At 42.5% G+C, this 25,998-nt stretch overlaps 1 pseudogene; it reads right to left on the bottom strand.

The window, feature by feature from the left end:
* Positions 1-1,246: 1,246 nt before the first annotated feature.
* On the bottom strand, positions 1,247-25,998 carry LOC133764021 (RNA N6-adenosine-methyltransferase METTL16-like; annotated as a pseudogene).

The raw sequence follows: 25,998 nt of genomic DNA on the forward strand, positions 1-25,998 counted from the left end.
TCTCTCTCTCTCTCTCTCTCTCACTGTCCACTCTGCCTGTCAAAAGAAAAAAGAAAAAGAAAAAGAAAAATATAGGAAATTATTATTATATGAGATAATAGCAATAAAGGTTTGATTTAATAGTGTTTTAATCAGCAGAAGTGATTTTTTAATAAAAAGTATGACTGTCTTTGTGGTATCAATGTTTTTATAAATACATGTGTAAATTAATGATTTACTTTATAGTTAGTTACACATTTGAAAAGAAATATGGAAGAGCAGATTTCTTAGACTTAAGGAGTTGCTATCTTTCCTCATCCTGAATTGCTGCTTATAGATGTGTACCTGACAACCAAATAGAATCATAATATTGTGTCTTAGGTACTATTTTTCCACTGAGATGATACACAGGTAAGTTGACCAGCATATCCCTCTGCTTATATAGGCCAAATGTTATGAGATGGGTTTCTGACCAAGAAAAAGTCCACCCCACTGCCTGGTGCTGTGTCACATGAAGATACATCCAGGTCCTGCAAAGGTGGTTACTGGCATGGGCTGCAAGGGGGAAAGCTGGAAAAGGCACCACAGGCTAAGCAATTGTGTATTTCTTCAGGATTTTCCTTCAAAGTTGGGAACATTCACACCATTTGAAAGGGCAAGGGGGAGGGGGAGTCATGAGACAGCAGTAGCCCTGCTGCAAAACAGTACTGGAGGCAGGGCCTGGCACGCTGGGTGAGTGTCTGACCATGGAGGGGCTCAGCTCACCCAGTGCTTCCTGATGAGCAACAGGACAGCCTTGGGCCAGGAACCGACTGACCTACCACAGCTTTCCCTCACCTCCCACCCAGGGGCCAGCTCCTTTCTTAGGACAGGGGCAGGGATAATCAGCCAGAGTGAGCAGGTCCAGCCTGAGGGGGACCCTAGGACAAGAGGGCCCAAGGTCCTCCCACCTCATGCTCTCCTGACACTACAACAGTCCAAAGCTGAGGTGGCCTGCTGGAGTCTCCTTGAAGTCCCTCTTGAGTTTCCTGATGGCTTTTTGTCATGGCTGATAAGCAAGTTCTCCCTCCTGAGCTTCCACAATACAACTCTCTGGAACTTAAGAAAAAAGGGGTGGGGGGCAGGGAATGGATTAATTGGCTTCTCCTCTTTAGGTGATGTCGCATGAGGCTACTAAGGGAGCCAGGCTGGGTTTCCTCTTGCCACCCCACAGGTCTCTCAAAGCAGGCTTCACAGACACCTCTCTACCTGGACATGCAGTCTGGAGTTAACTGGCAACAGGCCTGAGAATCTGGTTCTGCAGGTAGGTGCACAGCTGGTACATCAAATCCCTGTTCTGGCCCTCAACCCAATGCATTTCAACTAAGGCATCGCCCACTTCTTTCTTAACATTGATGAGACACTTAAACAGGTACTGAGCAGCTGCTCCTGGCAGAGGCCAGTCTGTCTCAGCCCCAGGGCTGCTCAGCTTCTCAGGAGCCTCTGGGTCCTGGGCCCTGTGGCCAGAGCCTCTGCAGCTCTCCACAGCCTCCGGCCTTCCTTTCTCCTCACTCCGCTCTTCCTCCATGGGTTCTGGGTTTTCTTCCTGGGAAAGTGACCCCTGGCTTGGGCAATGGCCCCCGACAGCAGCAGGCTGGCATTCATGCAGAGCAGGCCCACCTGGGGTGCTCTCCCCAGGACCCTGACTCCGTCCTGGCTGCTGCCCACAGACTCCCTGGACTTCTTTTCTTCCAAGGCCTGGATGACATCTTCAGGAGCTCGAGGAACTTCTCTCAGTTGTCTCACGTGCTCTCTTTTCTTTCTCCTTAAATGGATCCAGGAATTTTCTATGGCTGTTAGGAAAAGGCTAACCTCCTCGTTCCCACAGGGAACTCGCTTATGCTGCACCTTGAGGTCGGTGAGGATTTTTTCAATCCAGGTCATCACCATGACTATGCCCCAAGGGACGAGGCTTTCAGGGACAGTTCCTTCATCACAAACTCCAGCACCACAAATGTAATGGGTTTCCTCAGCTTCTCTAACTTCCTCCACTTGCTTGGTGGTGATGGTACTGTTACATCATTATAAAAACTCCAAGCTAAAGCCCATCGCATTGTCTGACCTTGACAGAATTCGGTGTACATGACTTTGGGAACTCCCTGTATGTGGAGCTCTTCCTTCAGAGGAGCCAGGCTACACTTCTTCCCCAGCATGCAGCTGTACCACCTCAATCTTTTTTTAAGTTGTAAACTGTCAAACTTGTTTCTTCAAGTCCTACTCCTAGAAGTCTGTATTTAAACTTGAGCATGACTGTGAACTAAGGCAGTGTAGCTAAGTCTCATGTAGTTCTGCCTCATTCTTGTGCCAGGGCCCCACCTGGAATGTGTGCAAGAGGGAAGGCAGATAGCACTTGGTCCTGCGGACATTTGTTAGGTCCTGGGAGATCCAGAAGGAAAGCACATTTTCCCACCCAAGTGAGCTTTCATTTGGATTGTAAGCCTGAGTCACATTCAAGTCCAAGGAGAAAAATCAGTTTTGAGGGTCCTGATCTTTTTATATTTTGTCACATCCTCCGGCATCAAAGTCAGAAAGTCTGCTGCTCTGATAGAGTTAAGGATCAATACATAGGAAGTAGACTGTATTACCTAGAGGTGAATGAAAGTGAGTGTCTGTGTGTGTGTGTGTGTGTGTGTGTGTGAGAGAGAGAGAGAGAGAGAGAGAGAGAGAGAGAGAGAGAGATGAAAAAGGAGAAAGAAAACAAGGAGGAAAGAAAATAAGATTAAAGAGAAAATTTATAAAATTGAAGAGAAAATGAAAAAAGTTTAGAGGATATGAAAGAATGAGAAAATAGAACAAAGGGAAAGAGGGGAAAGGAACACATAAAGTAAAGAAAAACAACAAAAAATAAAAAAGAATAACAATAGATAAAAAAGGAGAAAGAACATTTTAAAGCATTTTTCCTATCCATGCCAACAATGTTCCTCTTCCAATTTGACCTTTTCTTCTTAAACTTCCTTCCATTGGGTTCAACTGCTTCTTCCATGTTTATTCCTCTAGTGAGAACACTAGACAAATTTCTTTTCTGCACAATGACAAAGAGGAGTAGCAGACATAGAAAGAAGAAACTTGGGATTATACCTAATTTCTGCCATTTACTGTATCCAGATAAATCATTATGAGCCAGCGCTGCGGCTCACTAGGCTAATCCTCCGCCTTGCGGCGCCGGCACACTGGGTTCTAGTCCCGATCAGGGCGCCGGATTCTGTCCCGGTTGCCCCTCTTCCAGGCCAGCTCTCTGCTGTGGCCAGGGAGTGCAGTGGAGGATGGCCCAAGTCCTTGGGCCCTGCACCCCATGGGAGACCAGGATAAGTACCTGGATCCTGCCATCGGATCAGCGCGGTGTGCCGGCCTTAGTGTGCTGGCCGCGGCGGCCATTGGAGGGTGAACCAACGGCAAAGGAAGACCTTTCTCTCTGTCTCTCTCTCTCACCGTCCACTCTGCCTGTCAAAAAAAAATCATTATGGGCTTTAAATTTCAGGTGCTTAATTTGAACAACCACTTGAATCATATGTTAAATGCAGATGGAAATAATAAATGCTGTTTCATTAGTCTTCAAGATTGCTTAAAATCTTAAAATTCAATGTGATCTTATTCTGTCTATAGAAAAATGGGGAATATTAACTGAAAGAAATGAAAAGATATAGTAGAACACAAATAACAAGAAAACCAGTTAAGAAAATTTTAAAAATCAGGAAAAGATAATAGAAAGTTAAGCAAGAATGGAAAAGCACTAGGAGAAAATAATTTAAGACAGAAAGACAAGATAGTGTCTGTAAGGGTAAACCAAACTAGAAAGTCAGTTAAGTAGATAAATCAGTTAGAATTGTCATCTAAATATATAAATACATGCTAAAATAATGAACATAGTCTATGTATAAATGTCCTTCACTTACAACCCAAATTAATTAATAACCCAAAATATAACCCAAATATATCAGCAACTTAACAAAATAAAACCAATCTAGCTGAGAAGTAATCAAATGACATCAATAGACAGTTCTCAAAATAAGAAATACCAATGGCTGACAAATGTATAAAAAAAGGCTTAACATCACTATCCATCAGGAAAATTCAAATTAAAACCACAATGATATGTCACCTTACTCTTATTAGAATGGCTAAAAACAGAGACTATTAAATGCTGGTGAGGATACAGACAAAAGGGAATACTTATACACAGTTGGTGGGAATGTAAATTAGTGAAGCCACTGAGGAAAACAGTGTGGAAATACTAGAAATAAACTTGCCAACTGATCCAGCAATCCGACTACTGGGTGTACACCTGAAAGACTAGAACACAATGTATAAAAGAGATACCTGAACCACCATGTTAACTGCAGGACTACTCACAGTAACCAAAATTTGGAACCAACCAAGTTGTCCGTCATCAGATGAGTGGATAAAGAAAATGTGGTATGTATACACAATGGAATATTAGTCATCTATAAAAAAAAATGAAATTCTACCATTTGCAACAAAATGGATGCAACTAGAAGACATCATGTTGAGGGAAATAAGCAGCACCCAGAAAGAAAAATATGCAGGTTCTCCCTTATATGTGGGAGCAATTTTTTTTTTTTTACAGGCAGAGTGGACAGTGAGAGAGAGGGAGAAAGGTCTTCCTTTTGCCGTTGGTTCACCTTCCAATGGCCGCCACGGCTGGCGCACTGCGGCCGGCGCACCGCACTGATCCGATGGCAGGAGCCAGGGGCTTATCCTGGTCTCCCATGGGGTGCAGGGCCCAAGGACTTGGGCCATCCTCCACTGCACTCCCTGGCCACAGCAGAGAGCTGGCCTGGAAGAGGGGCAACCGGGACAGGATCGGTGCCCCGATCGGGACTAGAACCCAGTGTGCCGGTGCCACAAGGCGGAGGATTAGCCTAGTGAGCCACGGCGCTGGCCGGGAGCAAAAATTTTAAAAACAAATTAAAAAGAAGGAAGTGTCTGTGTGTATCAGTATCACTGCAAATATAATTTTGTAAAACTGTTTTATACATTTATCAAACCAGTGGTTAAGAATTTTGTGCTACAGTATTTTGAATGATCTATGATTACTTAGACATTTACTATATTTGAGTGAAATGACCATTTTTGTCCATTCAATTATTGTTCATAGTCATTATTGATATTATCACTGATCTAGGGACATTTAGCTTTTTACTTGTTAAACTTCTTACTCAGTGATGTATTAACCCTTTTTATTATAATGTAAATTTAAAATATATTGTCTCAAAAACTAAAAAAAATAGAAGGAAGGAGGCTGACAAAGAGGGAGGAAGGTTATATTATTGTGTTCTTACATTTGTATATATAAGTCATATTTAATCTGTTAAGTATTAAATAAATTTAAAACTGCATTTCAAAAGAAAAAAAAGACAGAGAGATCTTTTTTCTCCTGGCCCACTCCCCAACAGTCTGTAACATCAAGGACTGGCCCCGGTTGAAGCCAGGAGTTGGGACCTCCATTCAGGTCTCAACATGGGTGGCAGGGTTTCAAGTACTTGAGTTATCACCGGATGCTTCCCAAGGTGCATTTAGAGGAACCTTGACTGGAAGCAGAGGTGAAACTAAATTGCAGGCATTCCATATATTGGATGCAGACACCACAAGCAGTGGTTTAAATTGCTATGCTAAAATGCCTACCCCCAGAACTTCTATTTTCCAATATCATTTCTCATGGTCAGTACTGTGGCATAGCAGATTAAGCCTCTCCCTGCAGCACCATCATCCTTTATAGGTGCCTTTTTGAGTCCTAGATGCTCCACTTCTGATCCAGCTCCCTTCTAATGGCATAGGAGAACAGTGGAGGATGGCCCAAGTGCTTGGGCTCCTGCAACCACATGGGAGACCCAGAAAAAGCTCCTGGATCCTGGTTTTGACCTAGCCCAGCCCTGGCCATTGTGGCCATTTGGGAAGTGAACCAGCAGATGGAAGTATCTCTCTCTCTGCTTTTCAAATAAATAGATTTATCAATATCATTTTCAACAGTAACATTTTTTAGTAACAGTAATATTTTTTAAATTGTTCTACAAATATTTTCTTTTTTTGCAAAAATCACTAGGCCACAAGCAAGTTACAAGATGACATCAAAGCTTAGCAACTTCTTGGGTTAATATCAATAATTCAACAATGTTTTGTGAGTCTTAAGTTTTTAAAAATGTCTAACATTTTAAAATTTTAAAAATGTCTTTCCATTTACATGGAAGCAGACTTTTAGAAGTTTATTGAGATGTGCGTACCCATGTAAAGCACCAGTTCCAATTCCAACATCCTGCTAATGCACACTTTGGGATTCAGGAGATGATGGTTTATGTAGGTGGATCCTGCCACTCATTTGGGAGTTGTTCATCACTCCCAGCTTCAGCCTGGCCCAACCTGGCTGCTGTTGACATTGGAGTAGTAAACATGTTGATGGGTGCTCTCTATCTACATGCTTTTTCCTCTTCCTCTTCCTATTCCTCTTCATCTCTCTCTCTCCCTCCCCTCCCCCACCTCATCTGTGTGTGTGTGTGTGTGTTCTCTGTGTCTCTCAAAAAATTTAAAATTTTAAAAATGCCTTGTCCAGGAGTATTAGTTACAGTATATATGTATCTGAATGACTTTTTGAAGTATCTACAGGCCGGAACCGTGGCTCACTGGGCTAATCCTCCACCTGTGGTGCCAGCATCCCAGATTCTAGTCCTGGTTGGGGTGCTGGTTCTGTCTTGGTTGCTCCTCTTCCAGTCCAGCTCTCTACTGTGGTCCAGGAAGGCAGTGGAGGATGGCACAAGTGCTTGGGCCCTGCACCTGCATAGGAGACCAGGAGGAAGCACCTGGCTCCTGGTTTCGGATCAGCACAGTGCACTGGCCATAGCAGCCATTTGGGGAATGAACCAATGGAAGGAAGACCTTTCTCTCTGTCTCGCTCACTCTCACTGTTAACTCTGCCTGTCAAAAAATAAAAAAAGAAGTATCTGCACATGTATGTAAAGATAAAGAAGACCTGGTGCAAATTGTGAGCATCTGGCTCTAAACCAGTAACCTCCAAGTTTGCAGCAAGCATGAAGAAATCCTTTTCTATTTTATGCAAGACAACTCATCTTTCTCATTAAATCATCTTATCATCAAAGAAATAAAGACAAGATTGTTGGTGATAAATCATTCTCAAAGCATTTAACAACATTTTAAAAATGAGAGTTGAGGAAAGTAGAATCTATTTACAAAAGAAGAAATTATGGTCTTGGCCAAGTGTTAATACTTCTAATTGGAAATCAAATGACAGAAAATGTTCCATTCATAAATATGACCTAAATTTGTATTATTTAGATAATCTCATTTAAAAAAATCTTAAATGGACCACTCTATTATTCTATACTATTCTATTATTTTATTGCATTTTACAATATTGCATCAGCACAGAAAGAAACTATACCAACTATCCATCATTCTCTATTTCTCCCTCCCACTAACTCATGGAAACCATGAATGTGTTTTAATGTATTAGTCTATCCAAGATATGGTATATAAATTAAATCATCTAATATGTGATCTTTCATCAATGGATGGATCACTCAACAGCTTGTGGTGGATGAGCACTAACTTGCTCTTTGTTGCCAATTTCCACTGTGTCAGCTCATCAGCTGATTCACATTTGGCTTGTTTTCCACTTTTAGCTGCTGAGAATCACACATCCAGGAACGTTTGTATAAAAATGGTTGCCATTCTTTTGAGTATATACTAAGGAGTTGGATTACATGATTGCATGATAACTCTGTGTTTGGATTTTGCAGAACAATCTAATTCTGTGTTTGAATTTTGAAGAACAAGCCAAAAATTATTTTCCACAGTGGCTGTGCTATTCTGCATTACTACCAGCCATATACAAACATCAGATTTCTTCATGATTTTTGCCAATGATTTTAAATTTTTTTTACAGGCAGAGTGGACAGTGAGAGATAGACAGAGAGAAAGGTCTTCCTTTGCCATTGGTTCACCCTCCAATGGCTGCCATGGCCAGCGTGCTGCAGCCAGTGCACTGCGTTGATTTGAAGGCAGGAGCCAGGTGCTTCTCCTGGTCTCCCATGGGGTGCAGGGCCCAAGCACTTGGGCCATCCTCCACTGCACTCCTGGGCCACAGCAGAGAGCTGGCCTGGAAGAGGGGCAACCAGGACAGAATCCGGCGCCCCGACCAGGATTAGAACCTGGGGTGCTGGTGCTGCTAGGCAGAGGATTAGCCAATTGAGCTGTGGTGCTAGCTGATTTTTAATTTTTATTACAGCAATTTATATGGATGTGAATTCACAAATAGACTTGTGATGAGTGATTCTGAGCATCTTTTCAAGTACTTGTTTGCAATTTGTGAATGTTTTTTTTTATTTTTTTTAACTTTTATTTAATGAATATAAATTTCCAGTATACAGCTTATGAATTACAATGGCTTCCCCTTCCCATAACTTCCCTCCCACCCGCAACCCTCCCCTCTCCCGCTCCCTCTCCCCTTCCATTCACATCAATATTCATTTTCAATTCTATTTATATACAGAAGATCAATTTAGTATAAATACTTCAACAGTTTGCACCCACATAGAAACACAAAGTGAAACATACTGTTTGAGTACTAGTTATAGCATTAAATCAAAATGTACAGTACATCAAGGACAGAGATCCCACATCAGGAGCAAGTGCACAGTGGCTCCTGTTGTTGACCCAACAAATTGACACTCTAGTTTATGGCGCCAGTAACCACCCTAGGCTGTCGTCATGAGTTGCCAAGGCTATGGAAGCCTTCCAAGTTCCCCGACTCTGATCATATTTAGACAAGGTCATAAAAGACAGGGTGAGGATAGTAACCAATGATCATAAGAGTGGCCTAAACCAGGTCTGAACAATTATACAGCATTAAGTGGGGAAGAGGACCATCAGTACACACAGGTTGGGAGTAGAGCCATTGGTGGTAGAGTAGAGGTTATGATTACAAAGGAATGAGGCCCAAGTGCACTAGACAGGGTCTAGAACAAAGGACAGAGTCATTATTAGAGGAGCTAAGAAAGGTGCTGTCTAAGCTACAAGTAATTTTTCTGATTGAGAGGCAAATAGAACCTGATAGAAGGGGCTTGATAATAATCTGTTGGGTTTTAGGCCTTGTAAGTTAAGAGGCCCAGACCTATCTATCTCTTCACATGGGGTATATCCTAAGGGAGGTGTGAACCTCCTAGGGGAAGGCACTCTGTTGACTTTCATTACCTGGCTGGCCTGGGAGGAGAGCTGGACTGGAAGAGGAGCAACTGGGACAGAATCCAACGCCCCGACCAGGACTAGAACCCAGTGTGCCAGCACTGCAGGTGGAGGATTAGCCTATTGAGCCAGCCTCTCCATTTTAAATTCAGAGTTTTTGTTGTTGTTGGGTAGTGATTGTTCTTTTTATATACTAGATACTAATTCCTTATCAGTATATAATTTCCAGACAAGACAGTACTTTAAAATGTGTGGAGGATGGAATTAAAAGATGGCTTTATTTTGGTGCAAAATATTTTTTTGAAATCCACATACAGTATTCTAATAATACACATCCTCTCATGAACTTAAGATCCCTGTGTTCTCTTCCATTCTGTGAACTGTGTTAATTTTAGTGAAGTGCAACATATGTTTTTCTTTTCTTCCCTGTGTTCCCCCCACCAGTAATCTGCACAGGGTGTTTTCTCAGGCAGATGCAATCTCACAGAATATGGTAAACACAGATCAGAAAGGGGCAATGAAACAAGGAGCAGTGAGGCAGGGTAGAGAAGCGAGTATGAATACACAAGGAATCTGGGGGCTTGAGGCCGAGACAGAAAGGCTCTAGTGGAGGGCAGGTGAGGGCCCCCAACATGCATGTTCTGGGAAGAGACAACCTCCACCATGGGGTTTGTGAATATTCAAAAATAAAATACAAGAGCAGAAACCCCGTTTGTTTGGTTGCTGGCCTCCCTCCACCCCCATGGCTAGTCCAAGTTTTTCCATCCTATTGAAAGCATTGACAAACAATTCTGGTCAACAGCCCATCTTTCAAAAGAAAGATGAAGAAAAGAGGAAGGGCAAATGCCAGCTCACCCTGCCCCTACACAGGATCATGAGGAAGCAAGGATCCTGGGGCCAGAATGAGGCCACAGTTTCCATATCGCAACTCTTAGCCATCCTGCCTGGGGTGCCTCTCCTACTCTACTCCAGAGCACTGAGGGAGGAGAGGTGGGAGAGCCAGGGAAGTCTGGGTGTGAGAGAGGTGGCAGCAGCATGCAGGGGAGACAGTCCTGCCAGCAGACTGCAGTGGAGCTCTTGTCTAGAGTGGAATTCTGAGGGGGGCCAGGTGTCTCTGGTACCATGACCACAGTGGGTTCTGGGGTTCAACTGCTGCCCTGAAAAACACAGGTTCCTGTCCTTTCCATGGGACTTGCACAAAACAAAAACGTCAGTTGGAAACCACCAATAGTACTTTCCAGTTGTCTTGTTCTGTTTACTATTGTTATTGTTACTGTTATCTGACTACAAAGACAGTGTGAGACTTCACAGGTAGACTAGCTTTCCTGATAGGAGGGCTTGGGTACAGTGAGCACCGTTTGTGGATTTTTTTGCATTACTGTTTAAAGCAGAAACAAATAGGTTGATTGGAACGGGGTGGAGGGATTTGCTAGAAGTTTCTATCTAAAAAAATCAGCCCATTGAAAAATAAAAACAAAACAAGAAATACCTGTGTGAATCAGTATTGATGCAAATATGATTTTATAAAATGTTGCTTTTTAGCTTTGCCAAACCAGTGGTTAAGAATATTATACTACTATAGTTTCATGATCTGTGCTGCTTTAAAATGCACTATACATGAGTGAAATGGTCACTTCTTTCCATTCAATTACTGTTTATAGCCATTGCTTATATTCCTGCTAAACTAGGTTTCTTTTTACTTGTTAAACTTCTTATTTGGCGAAGCAGTAAGCCTTTTATGGTTATGTAAATTTAAAATATGTTATCTCCAATTGTAAAATGAGAAAGCAAGCAAGAAAGGGAGAGAGAAGGATGGTGGGATGGAGAGGGGGATGGAGATGGACAGGGAGAGAAGGGAATATCATTTTAATTTTAGAATTTTATCTATAAATGATAATGAACCTGTTAAAAATTAATTAAAAATTTTAAATTGAAAATATAAATATTCCCCTCTCCAAAGAAACCTTGAAAACAAATTTTTTTATAATCCTGAAAACAGATTAGGGAGCGGCAAGATGTTGGAATAGGAAGGGAGCACACTGATAGTCCAGGAAGAGACAATTTAATGAAAGTGGAGATACTGCAGGTTCAAGGAAGAGTAGGGGAAGAAACAGCAGAGAAAGCTCTTCCAGAACTAGTGATTCACAGTGGACCTCCGTGGAGAGCATAGGAGCCCAAGTTCAGGACACCAGCGGCAGACTCAACACACCAACGCTGGAACGTGAGGTGAGACGAACCTCAATAGCCCGAGACACCGGCGGACAAGAGGAAAGAGGAGACTACAGGGAACGAGGATTGAAACCCCATGGGGAAAATTTCACCAGGCTAACTAGAAGAGAGAGAGAAAAAAAAGTGACTGATACGGACACAAGTTTCTCTCTCTCTGCTCACCTCTCAAAGGCGAGCAAGACAAAGAGCAGGTGCCATTTTGGATATACATCATAAGCAGGGCGACCTCAGGTCTGCACCAGCCCTGAGCCTAGCAGAAAAACCTGACTCTGGGGGGGGTGAAATAACAGGAGATTAGGATCTAACTTGGCAACCCAGTGGGAGACTGCAGGACAATTGGAGCCCACACCGAGGGCAGCAGAGATTCCCTGTGTGGTCCTTGGGAAAGAGCTTCCGATCTCTGGCTCCTGTGGGTATATCATTCACCTGTTAACTACCTCCAAGTCCGTTTAGCTGTGTGGAATTACTTCCCTTTTGAATCAAAGAGAGATTTACCACACCTAACCTGGGAGTGTCACCCTTGGCACACCCTCAACCCTGAGGAACCAAACACAGCTCTCAGGCCACACTCATCTCAAGTCTCTAAGGCTCCATTGAAAGCAGACAGTCAACCTAACCTAGAGCCATAGTATAACAAGAAGAACACCACAGTGAAGCAACCAAATATCTCCAACATGCCAAACAACAAACACAAAAACTGAGGTGACAAGAACAAGGAAGACACTATTATGCCCCCAAATGAACAAGACACCCCAATTCAAGATTACGAAGATGATGAGATCGAAGAAATGCAAGAAGCAGATCTCAAAAAATTGATAAGAACATTAAGAAGTTCTCAAAAACAAATTCTTGAACTATAGAAATCCTTAATGGACAAGATAGAAAATCTCTCTCATGAAAATGAAATATTAAGGAGGAATCAAAATGAAATGAAACAACTAGTAGAACAAGAAACTGTGATAGTGACGAGAAATCATAATGAAATGAAGAATTCAATAGATCAAATGACAAACACATTAGAGAGCCTTAAAAACAGAATGGGTGAAGCAGAAGAGAGTATATCGGACTTAGAATACATAGAACATGAAAGGAAACAGGCAAGCCAAAGAAAAGAAGAGGAAATTAGAAATCTAAAAAATGTTGTCAGGAATCTACAGGATACTATTAAAAAACCCAACATTCGGGTTCAAGGAGTTCCTGAAGACATGGAGAGGGAGAAAGGATTAGAAGGGCTTTTTAGTGAGATACTAGCAGAAAATTTCCCAGGTTTGGAGAAGGACAGAGGCATCTTAGTACAGGAAGCTTATAGAACCCCTAATAAATATGACCAAAAGAGATCCTCACCACGACATATTGTAATCAAACTCACTACAGTGAAACATCAAGAAAAGATTCTAAAATGTGCAAGAGAGAAACGTTAGATTACTCTCAGAGGATCTCCAATTAGACTCACAGCAGACTTCTCATCAGAAACCCTAGAAGCTAGAAGGGAATGGCGAGACATAGCCCAGGTACTAAGAGAGAAAATCTGCCAAAGCAGCTTTTCCTGCAAAGCTCTCATTTGTGAATGAAGGTGAAAGTAAGACTTTTCATAGCAAACAGAAATTGAAAGAATTTTTCTCCACTTGTCCAGCCCTGCAAAAGATGCCTAAAGATGTGTTACACACAGAAACACAGAAACATGGTCACCAATATGAAAGAAGGTAAAGGAAGGAAACCTCACAGCAAAAGATCACAGGAAGCTCAATTTCTCTTTGACAGAGAATTAAAATCTGATTCTCTGGTAAAGCAATGTGTTAAAGTAATCTATGTTCTCTTGATGTCTGTTAAATTCTAATTGTTCAAAAACAGCTGAATTTTTATTAAGAGCTATGGGTTATGTAAATATGTGCTTATTTTCAAAGATTTGAATAATCGCCTTGTAACAATGATCAAATTTGGTCTATGTTATGTCATGATTTTAAGGAATCTTATTTCAACCAGATATTTTGGATTTTGAGCTTTCTTGGCATTCTTGACAGGCATTCAAAACTCAAAATTTCAAGCAATCTGGACTCTAAAATTTCCAGTAAATCTTGGACTTCGGTTTTTCCAGTTTGGGCCCAACTGAAAAAATCGAAGGACCTATGTCTCTCATCTTATAGAGACGCCAACTAATCAGGCTATTTGGATTATATTAGAAGTACTGTCAAGATGTGACGTGGTACCAGACTTTAAGTTTCTATAATGGAAAATGCTATTAATACAAATGTTTGAGAATTAAAAAGTCTAAAGATCTTGTGTTACTAGACACGATAGTTATCTTAATGAGAAAGCCCCAGAGGCCTAAAGGGTTAAATACTTGTAAAATCCTACAGGTGCTTTCAAAAATACTGTGAAGTAAGCAAGTGCCTCTTGTTGGTTGATGAGTTTATAATTTTAAACATGACAACTTAAAGCCTTTTGTCATCCACAGTTATATGTGATTTGTTGCTCATAAAACTAAAGGGTTGTTGGTTCTGTGTTTAGCTGTCCTCCTATAGGTTCCTATGGACCTTTTCCAGTGACTTCTATTGTATTCAGTACTTTGGGATGGCTCTGTAAACAGATGAAGCCAATAATGTATTAACAGTACGAACTGAGAGAAAGTATGGTTAACTGAGGTTACTAAAAACAAAAAGCAATTGAAATCAATTGGCAATCTACAAAAACAGTGAAAGATTTTAAAAGCTATTATTGGCCAGAGCCGTGGCTCACTAGGCTAATCCTCCGCCTTGTGGCGCCGGCACACCGGGTTCTGGTCCTGGTCGGGGCACTGGATTCTGTCCCGGTTGCCCCTCTTCCAGGCCAGCTCTTTGCTTTGGCCAGGGAGTGCAGTGGAGGATGGCCCAAGTATTTGGGCCCTGCACCCACATGGGAGACCAGTAGAAGCACCTGGCTCCTGCCATCAGATCAGCACAATGTGCCAGCTGCAGCGCGCCAGCTGCGGCGGCCATTGGAGGGTGAATCAACGGCAAAGAAAGAACTTTCTCACTGTCTCTCTCTCACTGTCCACTCTGCCTGTCAAAAAAAAAAGCTATTATTAAAGTTGCTATATTGGTCTGTTATGTTATATGTGTGTACATATTGTATATCCACATGGGAAAATTTTATTAAGAATTTTATTTTAATTGGCTTATAGATAAGATTGTCCGTAAATTTAAGCTGCTAAAATTAATCAAAGATACATTTTAATTCGTGTGACCTGAATCTCTGCATCATATGTTTTATACTTGTTGGTAGAAAGAAACTAAAAACATTTTATATGGTTGTGCTTAAGTTTACTGGTTAAACAAACTACACCATGTTAGATATTTAAGAGGTGTTTCCAAATACATGATTCTTAAAATTTATAGAAGGCATTGGACATTCTGGTAAATGTTTTCTTAAGTTATCTAATGGTTGAAACTATTTGCTAAGTATTCATGTGATATTGCTATTGTCAGCAAGTGATCTAGGACTTGCTCCCTCATTTCTCTATTCTAAGCCCAACTTGTTCTTTCATTTCTCTATTCTCCTCAAGGTAGGAAAATAATTCTATTATGAAGAAATCTGTAGGATGCACAATTTAATCTTTAGACCTTATAAAAGAGATGGCTAACCTTTTTCTGTAATAACATAGCCAAAATAAGAACTTAAATAATAATCTCATAGCTAGATTTACTTCGCCATCAGTGAAATGAACAGTAAATAGAAAAAACCTCCCTTTCAGACCAACGGGAAAGAAAGTTTTTAAGTGAGAATATAATTCTCCTCATGGGCATTGTCTACCTTAGAAAAACTATTACAGAACATGCCTGTGACTATAGACTTGTAGTTCAGGCCACCGAAGATTAGAGATGGGACACGGGCACTCCCTTGACTTGCATCCTCTGGTGTGCTTTAACACAAACCAGGAGGAAAAGAAAGCTCGGCATCAGAAGCAATGGGTGGCAGGCCTATTAATGGCTGATCTGTACAGTGATCTGCCCTCAAGGAGACCAAACAGGCCCATCTACTGCAGTGGCTTTCCATGTGGTAAGCCTGGGCTTCAGCAGAAGTCAGCTTGTGAAGAGCTCTGGCAGCTCTACCAAGAGTTGGATCACTGAAAATGGACCTGCCCTGGAGTCAAAGGATGCCCAGGTCAGAGCCACAGATCGTATTGGCTCTAAGCTGAAAAGCCCTTCACTCAGCCCAACTTCCAAAGTGACCACTGCAGCTGAGGGTGTGGTCAAGTAGGGTCAGCAACATTGCAGGCAGAACTGTAAATTTCTTGTTAGAGATGCCACCTGCCTTTACCTGGCCAGCTCTCCTCCCAGGCCAGCTAAGTAATGAAAGTCAACAGAGTGCCTTCCCCTAGGACGTTCACACCTCCCTTAGGATGTACCTCATGTGAAGAGATAGATAGGTCTGGGCCTCTTAACTTACAAGGCCTAAAGCCCAACAGATTATTGTCAAGCCCCTTCTGTCAGGTTCTATTTGCCTCTCAATCAGAAAACTTAATTGTAGCTTAGACAGCACCTTTCTTAGCTCCTCTAATAATGACTCTGTCCTTTGTTCTAGACCCTGCCTAGTGCACTTGGGCCTCATTCCTTCGTAATCCTAACCTCTACTCTACCTCCAATGGCTCTACTCCCAAGCTGTATGTACTGATGGTCCTCTTCCCCACTTAATGCTGTATAATTGTTCAGACCTGGTTAATGCCACTCTTAGGATCATTGGTTACCATCCTCACCCTGTCTTTTATGACCTTGTCTAAATGTGATCAGAGTCGGTAAACTTGGAAGGCTTCCATAGCCTTGGCAACTCATGATGAGAGCCCAGGGTGGTTACTGGCACCATAAACTAGAGTGTCAATTTGTTGGGTCAACAATAGGAGTCACTGTGCACTTGCTCCTCATGTGGGATCTCTGTCCTTAATGTGCTGTACATTTTGATTTAATGCTTTAACTAGTACTCAAACAGTATGTTTCACTTTGTGTTTCTATGTGGGTGCAAACTGTTGAAATCTTTAATATATACTAAATTGATCTTCTGTATATAAAGAGAATTCAAAATGAATATTGATGTGGAAGGGGAGAGGGAGCAGGAGAGGGGAGGGTTGTGGGTGGGAAGGAAGTTATGGGAGGGGGAATCCATTGTAATCCATAAGCTGTACATTGGAAATTTATATTCATTAAATAAAAGTTAAAAATTAAAAAAAATCAAAAAATCCTGAAAACAGTAAAACTCCAAATAAATAAACAACAAAGTGTCATGTACAGAAAGAGTGAATTAAGTCCATTTATTAATAGCAGCTAAAATTTATCTATGAGTGACTTCAGTTCAAATTCAGGGAGTTAATGAGGGCTTGTCACTTAAACTGGAGTAATTCCTTTTCAAACTCACCCTGATGAATATTTCTTCACCATTTTGCTCCAAGCCAGAGAAATATTACTGCACATCTATGCAACTCATTATTTCCTGTTTTTAAAATACCTAAATCAATGTCTGAAAATATTTCAATACAAAGAAATTGCAGAATTTCAGGAGTCATCACATTTTTGAGGTATGACATAAGTAGCAGGTGGACACCTGGATATAACATTGAAATATTGATACAGGCTGAGAGATCTGCAAGAGTATTAATGACTGAGGTGCAAATTTCACAGCCTAAGGCTTACTCTTGCTGTCACCTGAGTGTTACATACTTTTCCATATTATGCAAATTGTAAGAGATGGGATGTTGAAAACTTGCAAGTGGAAGGAAAGTTTCCCTTCTTTCTGAACAAACATCACTGAATACTGAGCTATCTGGGAGAAGGCACTCTCCTAATAGTATAAGTACATGATATTTCAAGACTACTCCACAAAGTAATTATTGAACCCTAAATATTACCTCAGGACCCTCAAAAGCAGTCTTGATACTGGAAATGTTATTTTTATAATGTTTATTTGCATTTTACCATTGAAGATTTTGCCTACATACTCACCTTTAATCCAGGAAAATATGAAATAATTTAGGACAGTTTTCTGCCTTATCTCTTTAATTATAGTCCAGCTGACCTCACAGAAGATGAGGAATCTTGAATGAATTAATGTAGGAGAAAATAAGTGACAAATACAAAGAACCCTTGAAAACAAATGAAAACAAATCCGGCCGGATGGATTTCTTAATAATATTGAAAAGTAGTTTCTAGGCCGGCACTGTGACTCACTAGGCTAATCCTCTGCCTGTGGTACCGGCACCCCAGGTTCTAGTCCCAGTTGGGGCACCAGATTCTGTCCTGGTTGCCCCTCTTCCAGGCCAGCTTTCTGCTGTGGCCTGGGAGTGCAGTGGAGGATGGCCCAAGTGCTTGGGCCCTGCACCTGCATGGGAGACCAGGAGGAAGCACCTGGCTCCTGGCTTTGGATCAGTGTGTTGTGTCAGCTGAAGCAGCCATTTGGGGGGTAAACCAATGGACGGAAGACCTTTCTCTCTGTCTCTCTCTCACTAACTCTGCCTGTCAAAAAAGAAAAAAGACATGACAACTTTTTGAGACCAAGGTTTCTGACTCTAGCAGTTATTAACTCTTAGCTCCTAACTCTTACCAGTATTCATTGACACAGAAATTATATAGTAATGGATACTTAGATTTCTCAATCAACCATATAATTTTCAGGAAAAAATTGTCACTTATCACCAGCTACCAGTCTGAAAATGTTCATGGAAAAAAAGCAAATAACTTTATTTATTTATTAAAATTCTCTACATGGGGCCAGTGCTGTGACATAGTAGGTAAAGCCACCTCCTACAGTGCCCATATCCTATATGGGTACCGATTCAAGTCCTGGCTGCTCCACTCTCAATCCAGCTCTCTGCTACGGCCTGGGAAAGCAGTAGAAGAAGGCCCAAGTCCTTGGGTCCCTGCATCTGCAAGGGAGACCTGGAAGAAGCTCCTGGCTCCTGGCTTTGGATCAGTGCAGCTCTGGCCATTTCAGCCAATCGAGGAGTGAAAAAGTGGATGAAAGACCCCACTTTCTCTCTTCCTCTCCTTCCCTCTCTGTATAACTGACTTTCAAATAAATAAATCTTGAAAAATCCCTCTATGATACTCTTTATTGCTTGCATGTATATATGCAGATTGACTTTTGCTAACATACAGAGATCAATGTACTTCCCTGGCATGGAGCTCTCTGAAGAGTTTAAATGCTAATCTGTGTGCTTTCATTTTATTTACTTATCATCCAGACTGCATTTATTAAATATCTGTATCAACTGTCTTGATATTTAATAGTACTTATATATTTATAACCTGAGCTAATCCTCATAACTTTCCTCTCTTGAATTGCTATGCCTTTCACATTGTGCTTTTTTCACACAAATGCAAATGCAAAATCAACTCTTGTATGCTACTTTAGAATTTATAAAAGGCCTTTTGTATAAGATTTGCAGAAAATGTAAAAACTTAGCTTCTAGTACTTGAACTTACTTGGACATGTGAAGCTGCCAAAAAGGACTTGGTTTTCTCATTACAGATGAAAAAGAGGTTTGAAGAGACTGTTCCAACAGTTAGATTCTATTTATCAGGGATAGACTCTAATTAGGTCTCAGGTAGACACACATCTAGATTTTTCTCCTTACAGCCTCTGTGTCAGAATTCCCAGCCTATGAGTGACTTTCAGACTCTATCCAAGGTTCTCAGTCAAAAATGTATTGAGGTTTGTATTGGTGAGATGAAACATGTATCTATATGTTACACACATTTAATAAATAAGTATTGAATCATATGAAAGTGAACTTGAATATTAGAATACCATGCAAAGACTTTTTTGAGATGAAGACCAGATGTTTAAACAATTATGGTCTTACAGTTTGCAAACAAGTTTTAAAATGTGTTACTGGAGTACTTGTTTGGCACAGTGATTAAACCTTCCACATCCCATTCAGAATGCTTGGGCTCAAGTCCCAGCTCTGCTTCTGATTCTAGCTTCCTGCTAATAGAACCCTGGGGGGAGGGCAGCAGGTGATGGCTCAAGTATTGGAGTCCCTGCCACCTACATGGGAGCCCTAGATTGAGTGCTTGGATTCAGCCTGCTCTAGCTCTAGTTGTTGCAGACATTTGGAGAATGAATAATGAATGTAAGAGCTCTCTCTGCGTTTCAAATTACTGAAAACAAATACACAAAACTTTTCTTTTTGGAAAGGCAGAGTTACAGAGAGAGAGGGAGAGACAGAGATGTCTTCCATCCACTGGTTCACTCCCCAGATGGATGCAACAGCCATGTCAGGAGCAAGCCGAAGCCAGGAGCCAGGAGCTTCCTTTGGATCTCCCATGTGGGTGCAGGAGCCAAAGCACTTGGGCCATCTTGGGCCAATTCCCCAAGTGCATTATCTTAGCAGGGACCTGGATCAGAAGTGGAGCAGCCTGGACTGAAACCAGTGCCCATATGAGATGCCGATGGAATTCTAACTTTCTATGCCACAAAACTTTGTTTAAGTGTCTTGCTGCTGTCTGAATGATTTTCCTTACCCCCTAACTGTTCTCCCTAGTAACAAAGCAGATTTTGCTCTCCAAGTCAAACCTGGAGTTCCTAGTACTGGCAGCTCACCCTGAGAACATGCTGACTGGATTCAGTTTGCAGACACAGAGCTCATGTTTTCTTCTGACAGGTCTAATGCAAAGAAATGAGAGTGTCTAGAGTAATCAGTGCCTTGCTGTTTACCTAGCTGTCCACTCACAGGCTTGAGAGAGAACCACTGGAATATGTGTCGGGGCCAGTGGCCCTGGCCCGACATGAGATGCAGCAGGCTGAGGCTGTCCCTTATCTAATCCTGTTTCCAAGACTTTTCGTCCCATATTCCTGCAGGCAGGATGTGACTTCTGATGAAGGTTTATGATGTTCTTTGCTCTATCTGCAGAGCTTGTACCCTGACCATTGCTACTTTGTAAACTTGCTCTGTTCCTGTGCTATGCATGATTGCACACAATGAATGTTATCTGTATGGGGTCTGGGGTATATAACCTTGTCTTTCTGTGTGCTCGGGGCTGGAGGCTGAAGAGTTTCTTCAGGGAGACTGCCTTCAGCCCCTCTCGCCGGGCCCCCTACTTTGGCCTGGAACGCGATGAGGCAATAAACGTGGTGATGAATTGACTGAGTGCTGCGTGTCGCTGTGTGGTTTGTCGGGTGGCCTCCGACAGCTGGTGCCGTGACTCGGATTCATCTCATCCACAGGTAAGCCTCTGTAAGAGGGAAGGCTGCGGCCGTAGCAGGCCGTAGGGATTAAAAGGGAGGCACATAAGCACGAGTAGGGCGTGGCAGACTAGGGCTTGCCCGGGGAGCCTCTCCGATAGCCATGGGAATATACAGTCACATCTAAATGTGACAAAGATATAAAGGCCTTGTTAAAAAGCGCCGGGACGCCGGTTGCAGGAGAAAGGAGGGAGCAATTGGCACATGTAGGACTTAAAAGACAAAAACTTTCTTAGGAGCCCCTCTAAGCCATAACTATGGAATATGCGCATTTAAACGTGTCAAAGTGTCCGGACTACCCATTCTATTTTTGTATTATGTACTAACTCTACCCTTGTTATTGATAGGAATGCTTGGGCAGATTATGCGTGGTTGGCTTTAAAAAAAAATGTAAATCAAAATATGCCACAAGTAGTTAAGATTGCACAAACCTACAAAAATGTAACAATTACAGATAGTAAGAGACTACTATCATTATGGCTAAATGGTTACCCACCGTGTTCCATCCGCTGAAAAATTTGTTGTCTTATCAAAAAGAGATGTTACAAATATTTAATGAAACCCAAATCACTAATTTCAGAGTAATGCAAAATGTTAGCGCATTTGTTAATTGGACTGTGTGCGCCTCAACATGTCTGTTTAACAAGTATCAATGCCTCAAATCTCCATGCCATGGGATTGTCTAGCCAGTTCTCAGGCTGTCTGCAGCAGCTTGAGTTGTTGTATTGGAATGGTACTGTTTTTCATGTCCCTGACATGGGTGCCCAAGAAGCTAATTCTCCCTCAGTTATGTTTTAATTTACCCTTAAAACACATTGAGTATTATTGTGTTTGATTGCTGGATATATACTTGTATGAGAAATTTGTATTGTATTCTTATAATGTGTTAATTATGTCTACCTCTCAATGCAGCCCTAGGGCCAAATGTAAGGACAAATTTTTGGAATGAAGAGGCTTGTATCTAGGTTCAGCTCTGGTGGACAAGTAACTTTGTTGCCACATGACCTTCTCCTGCTCCTTGGGAGCCTGGCCAGTTCCCGGGGAGGAGGATAAAGGAATGTTTCTGATAAACAGGTGGGCATGCTTCGTGTCTTGGCTCTCTGGCCAAGATCCAGGACAGGACGCACTGCTTGCCTAAAATCTTGGCAATGAGCCACCCTTGTCCGTGGAGGCTTTAAGAGGGAGCCAGAACAAGCCTCTACTGCTGCTTCATCCCAGGGGAACACACAGTCAAGCCAAATTTTAAACATGCCTGTAATGATTACTAATAATGTCTGATTCTCAGTATGGATTCTTTTCCGGTGCTTTGTAAAGATTGCCTAGTGATGCCCACAACACCATAAATTCTACTAAACGTAAGTACAATGTAAACATAAATCAATTGGCTACTATGACTGAGGTATTCTGTGACAGTTCCTTTGATGAGGAATTAGCAAAATGGATTCACTTAAAAACAGGACATTCAGGACCTGCCACTCTACATGGTTTGTCATTACAAAAATTATCAAGGAGGGCTATGCCAAATAAATAAGGGTGCTATAAATGTGAACAACAAAAACATGTACAAAAATTGTCCAAAAGTCAAAAATCAAAATAAGGCTCCTCCTGGTATTTTCCCCCAGTGCTAAAGGGAAAGGCATTGGGCCAATATTGTCACTCCAAAACTGATAAAGAAGGTAATTCCTTAACAAACAGAGTTCAGAAAACTGGAAGCGGGGCCAGCCTCAGGCCCTTCCAACAGGAATCAGTGGACCGTCTTGCTATAGTATCATTAAAACAATGGAGCCATGTTTATTGCAACATTCTGTTAATCTATACTCCTTTACCATCTTTCCTCTAAATAATTTTAGTGTGCACTACAAGGCTTGCAGCGTATTTCTTGCAGATTAAACTAAAAGTAACTAAGTCTGTGCACAGCAGACAGCTAAAAAACAATTTGCTGTCACAAATTGGTATAGTCAACAGAATCTACAAGTATACAAAGCAATGCCTTTCTTTAAAAGGAAAACTAAAGTTACATGTGTACCCTGTAATGTTTCTGGCTGGAAAGACCCTCAGTTCGCCTCTTTGGCAAAGGAATGGGCTCTCTGCTCAGGACTGAGTAAACATTGGAATGACAAGTTACGGAGTGCACAGCCTCCACAAGTTATTAAGGTTTTACAATTGGTAAAATAAAGGGATCCTATCACCAATCAATGAAATACACCTAATCCAATACTGGTATGGGACATGGACTCCTAAGGGATGGGTTTTTTTATGTAGCAAATATGCCTTCACATCGTTAGCCTCTGATAACTTCCGCAATTGCTCCCTGGACTGTGTGGCCCCGATGCTGACATCTGTATTTACAGCGGCGGATAGAGCGCGTCGGCAGCATGCTTCACCTAAAGACTGTAATGGCAACGTCATCCTAATAGGACAAAACACTGCCCTGGCCATGGCTGTACCAGTAGTACGTGTTCCTGGACTGGCCTTTGGAAATAACCATGGACTGCGAAGGCTTGCATATTCAGTGACCAAAACAATCAATCTTACTGCTACTGGACTGTCCAATATAGCCAAAGAATTGGATCAAGTACACTCAGGAGTACTTTTAAACCATGCAGCTAACAATTACTTGATGTTAAAAAATCATATAAGTTGTAAATCTGTAACAGGAAAATGTTGTTTTAATATTACTACCAATGTGCCATATATAGAGTCTGTTATTGATAAACTTAAGAGTAAAATGCAAAACATGTTTATTACTAACCCCCTAACATTTGGAGGGTTTCAGTGGATTCATTGGTTATTAATGTTGACTGGACTACTACTGCTTTTCCTACTTGGTATGGGATGTTTTCTGTGTGTTCTGCATTTTATGCTGACTTCACTACAGTCTGTATGAACTGACATTCATCATTATTTGTAATCACAAATACTTAATATTTGGCTGTATGTTTCATCTCTCCCCTAATGTTGGGCTGGAATGGTACTCAGAGACGGGTAAGACGCTCAGCATCCTGTACCAACCTAAGACAGGGCTCTAGGCCAAGCTGCCAGAGTTACCAATGACGGGTAAGGACAGAGATGACTGAGGGCAACCTAAGACAGAGGCCATTCTCAATTAAATAAAAAAGGGGGAGATGTAGGCAGCCCATAAACAAGTCATAGACAAGTCAAGGTCAGTCTTGGCTTGTGAAATTCCTAAAAGGAAAAAAGGTCACCTATTCCCATGCTCCAGAAGAATGATCAAACAAGAACGCTCCGAGTGGCAGTGGATCAGCATATCCATTCAGGAATCTTATTACTAAACCAACGGGTCAACATTCTCCAGGAAGAACTGAATCTTAGACGGGGATGTGGGGAACCGCCTGCTTGGTTCAATCTGTCGCGCTTTGCGCTACTCCGTTTCCCTGGCATAACTATACTCGTCTTGCTAATTTGTCTCGCTCTTTAGGTGCCACCTTAAACCATACCTGGAATAGTAATTTCACTCGTTTGTTGCATGAACTACGGCAAGAGATTTGGGTTCTTACCACAACTGGACACAGATATTTGGTCCCCATTCGAAGTCATCGCTACAAAACCCCCCTCCCCTGCAATACAGCAGGTGTTTCTTGGTTTCTTGGACCAGTAGCCAGAGACGGGTAAGTGCCTTGAGGGATGGCATGCAACCTAAGACAGCGGAGGGCTGAGACTGCTCATGCAAGTCGACCCTCTGGCAAAGACGGGTAAGCTGCCACTCTGCTCAGGGGCGCCTAAGACAGGCGCTGGTCCTAAAGTAAAAAAAGGAGCTGTGGGGAGCCGGCCTCCACAACCGCTGTCTTCTGCCTGCCTGCCTAGCTCTGCCTGTAGACTAATGTGAAGTAAAACAACCAAACGTTCCCACCGTTCCAATGTGCGCAGACAGAGAGGCTATCAAAAGGACAGTACATACCCTCTAGGACACTCTAAAACAGGGGGCTGCAGTATGTGATATGCCGTGGAAGCCTCGGTCTCTCTCTTCCTAACTGCCTCGTTGGCCGCTTGCTCCTACACTGTTCTTAGGGTGGACCGGTAGTCAACGACGGGTAAGCACTCGCAGGCTTCTCTAGCAACCTAAGACAGAGGGCAGGACATGCTTCCTATATCCTTGATGACGGGTAAGCAGAGTAAGCACTGCGGGGCACCTAAGACAGGCACGAGTCCACGCCATTCAGCGTTTAACGCGAGGGACTTGTGGGGGATGGATCCTCCCCCGCGGCCCTCTGGACAGTGTAGACACCGGTTACCATGAACACCAGGCCATTCTTGTACAAACAAGAAGGGGGAGATGTCGGGGCCAGTGGCCCTGGCCCGACATGAGATGCAGCAGGCTGAGGCTGTCCCTTATCTAATCCTGTTTCCAAGACTTTTCGTCCCATATTCCTGCAGGCAGGATGTGACTTCTGATGAAGGTTTATGATGTTCTTTGCTCTATCTGCAGAGCTTGTACCCTGACCATTGCTACTTTGTAAACTTGCTCTGTTCCTGTGCTATGCATGATTGCACACAATGAATGTTATCTGTATGGGGTCTGGGGTATATAACCTTGTCTTTCTGTGTGCTCGGGGCTGGAGGCTGAAGAGTTTCTTCAGGGAGACTGCCTTCAGCCCCTCTCGCCGGGCCCCCTACTTTGGCCTGGAACGCGATGAGGCAATAAACGTGGTGATGAATTGACTGAGTGCTGCGTGTCGCTGTGTGGTTTGTCGGGTGGCCTCCGACAAATATGCACTGTCAAATTCTGGACATAGTATCCAAAATTTACTCACTTCATAGGTGAGGGACTCTGTCCTTACCAATCATTTTAAGTCTGCAGGGGTGGGGGGGGTGGTTTCTGAAAAATTCACAAACGCAGCTCATTGAAGTAAGTTGCTCCCACCCCCACCGCACCCCTATATACATTGTGTTCGCTAATTAAAGGTTCTGGTGAGTTCTAAGCTGGCCAGCAGTGACTCAAGTAGAAAGCCAGACTCTTCTCACTGTCAGACTAAGACCCTAGTGCATCCCAGCGGTGAGCTCACTGCGCCTCGCTTTCCCTCCCTTGCAAACATGATGCCATGCCGGGTCCCCTGCACTACTAGGAAGCCAGGAGCAGTTCCACAGGCCCAGGAGCCCACTCAAAAGCAGGTCCACCTCAGGTGTCACTTCTAACAGTCACTGGCTCCTGTTGCCGGAGACTACCCGGCCACGGGTTGCAGAGTTCCTGGTTTGCCCGCCCACTAAGGAGGGAAGCAGAGGCACAGCTGTACTTTCCGGAAATCGCTCAGCTAGGGGGCAGAGATTCCCCAGGCTGGGGTAAGGAGGGCCTGAGCCAGCCTGCCCCAT

The sequence above is a fragment of the Lepus europaeus genome, chromosome 7, assembly GCF_033115175.1.
Source record: "Lepus europaeus isolate LE1 chromosome 7, mLepTim1.pri, whole genome shotgun sequence".
In the NCBI taxonomy this organism is placed as follows: domain Eukaryota; kingdom Metazoa; phylum Chordata; class Mammalia; order Lagomorpha; family Leporidae; genus Lepus; species Lepus europaeus.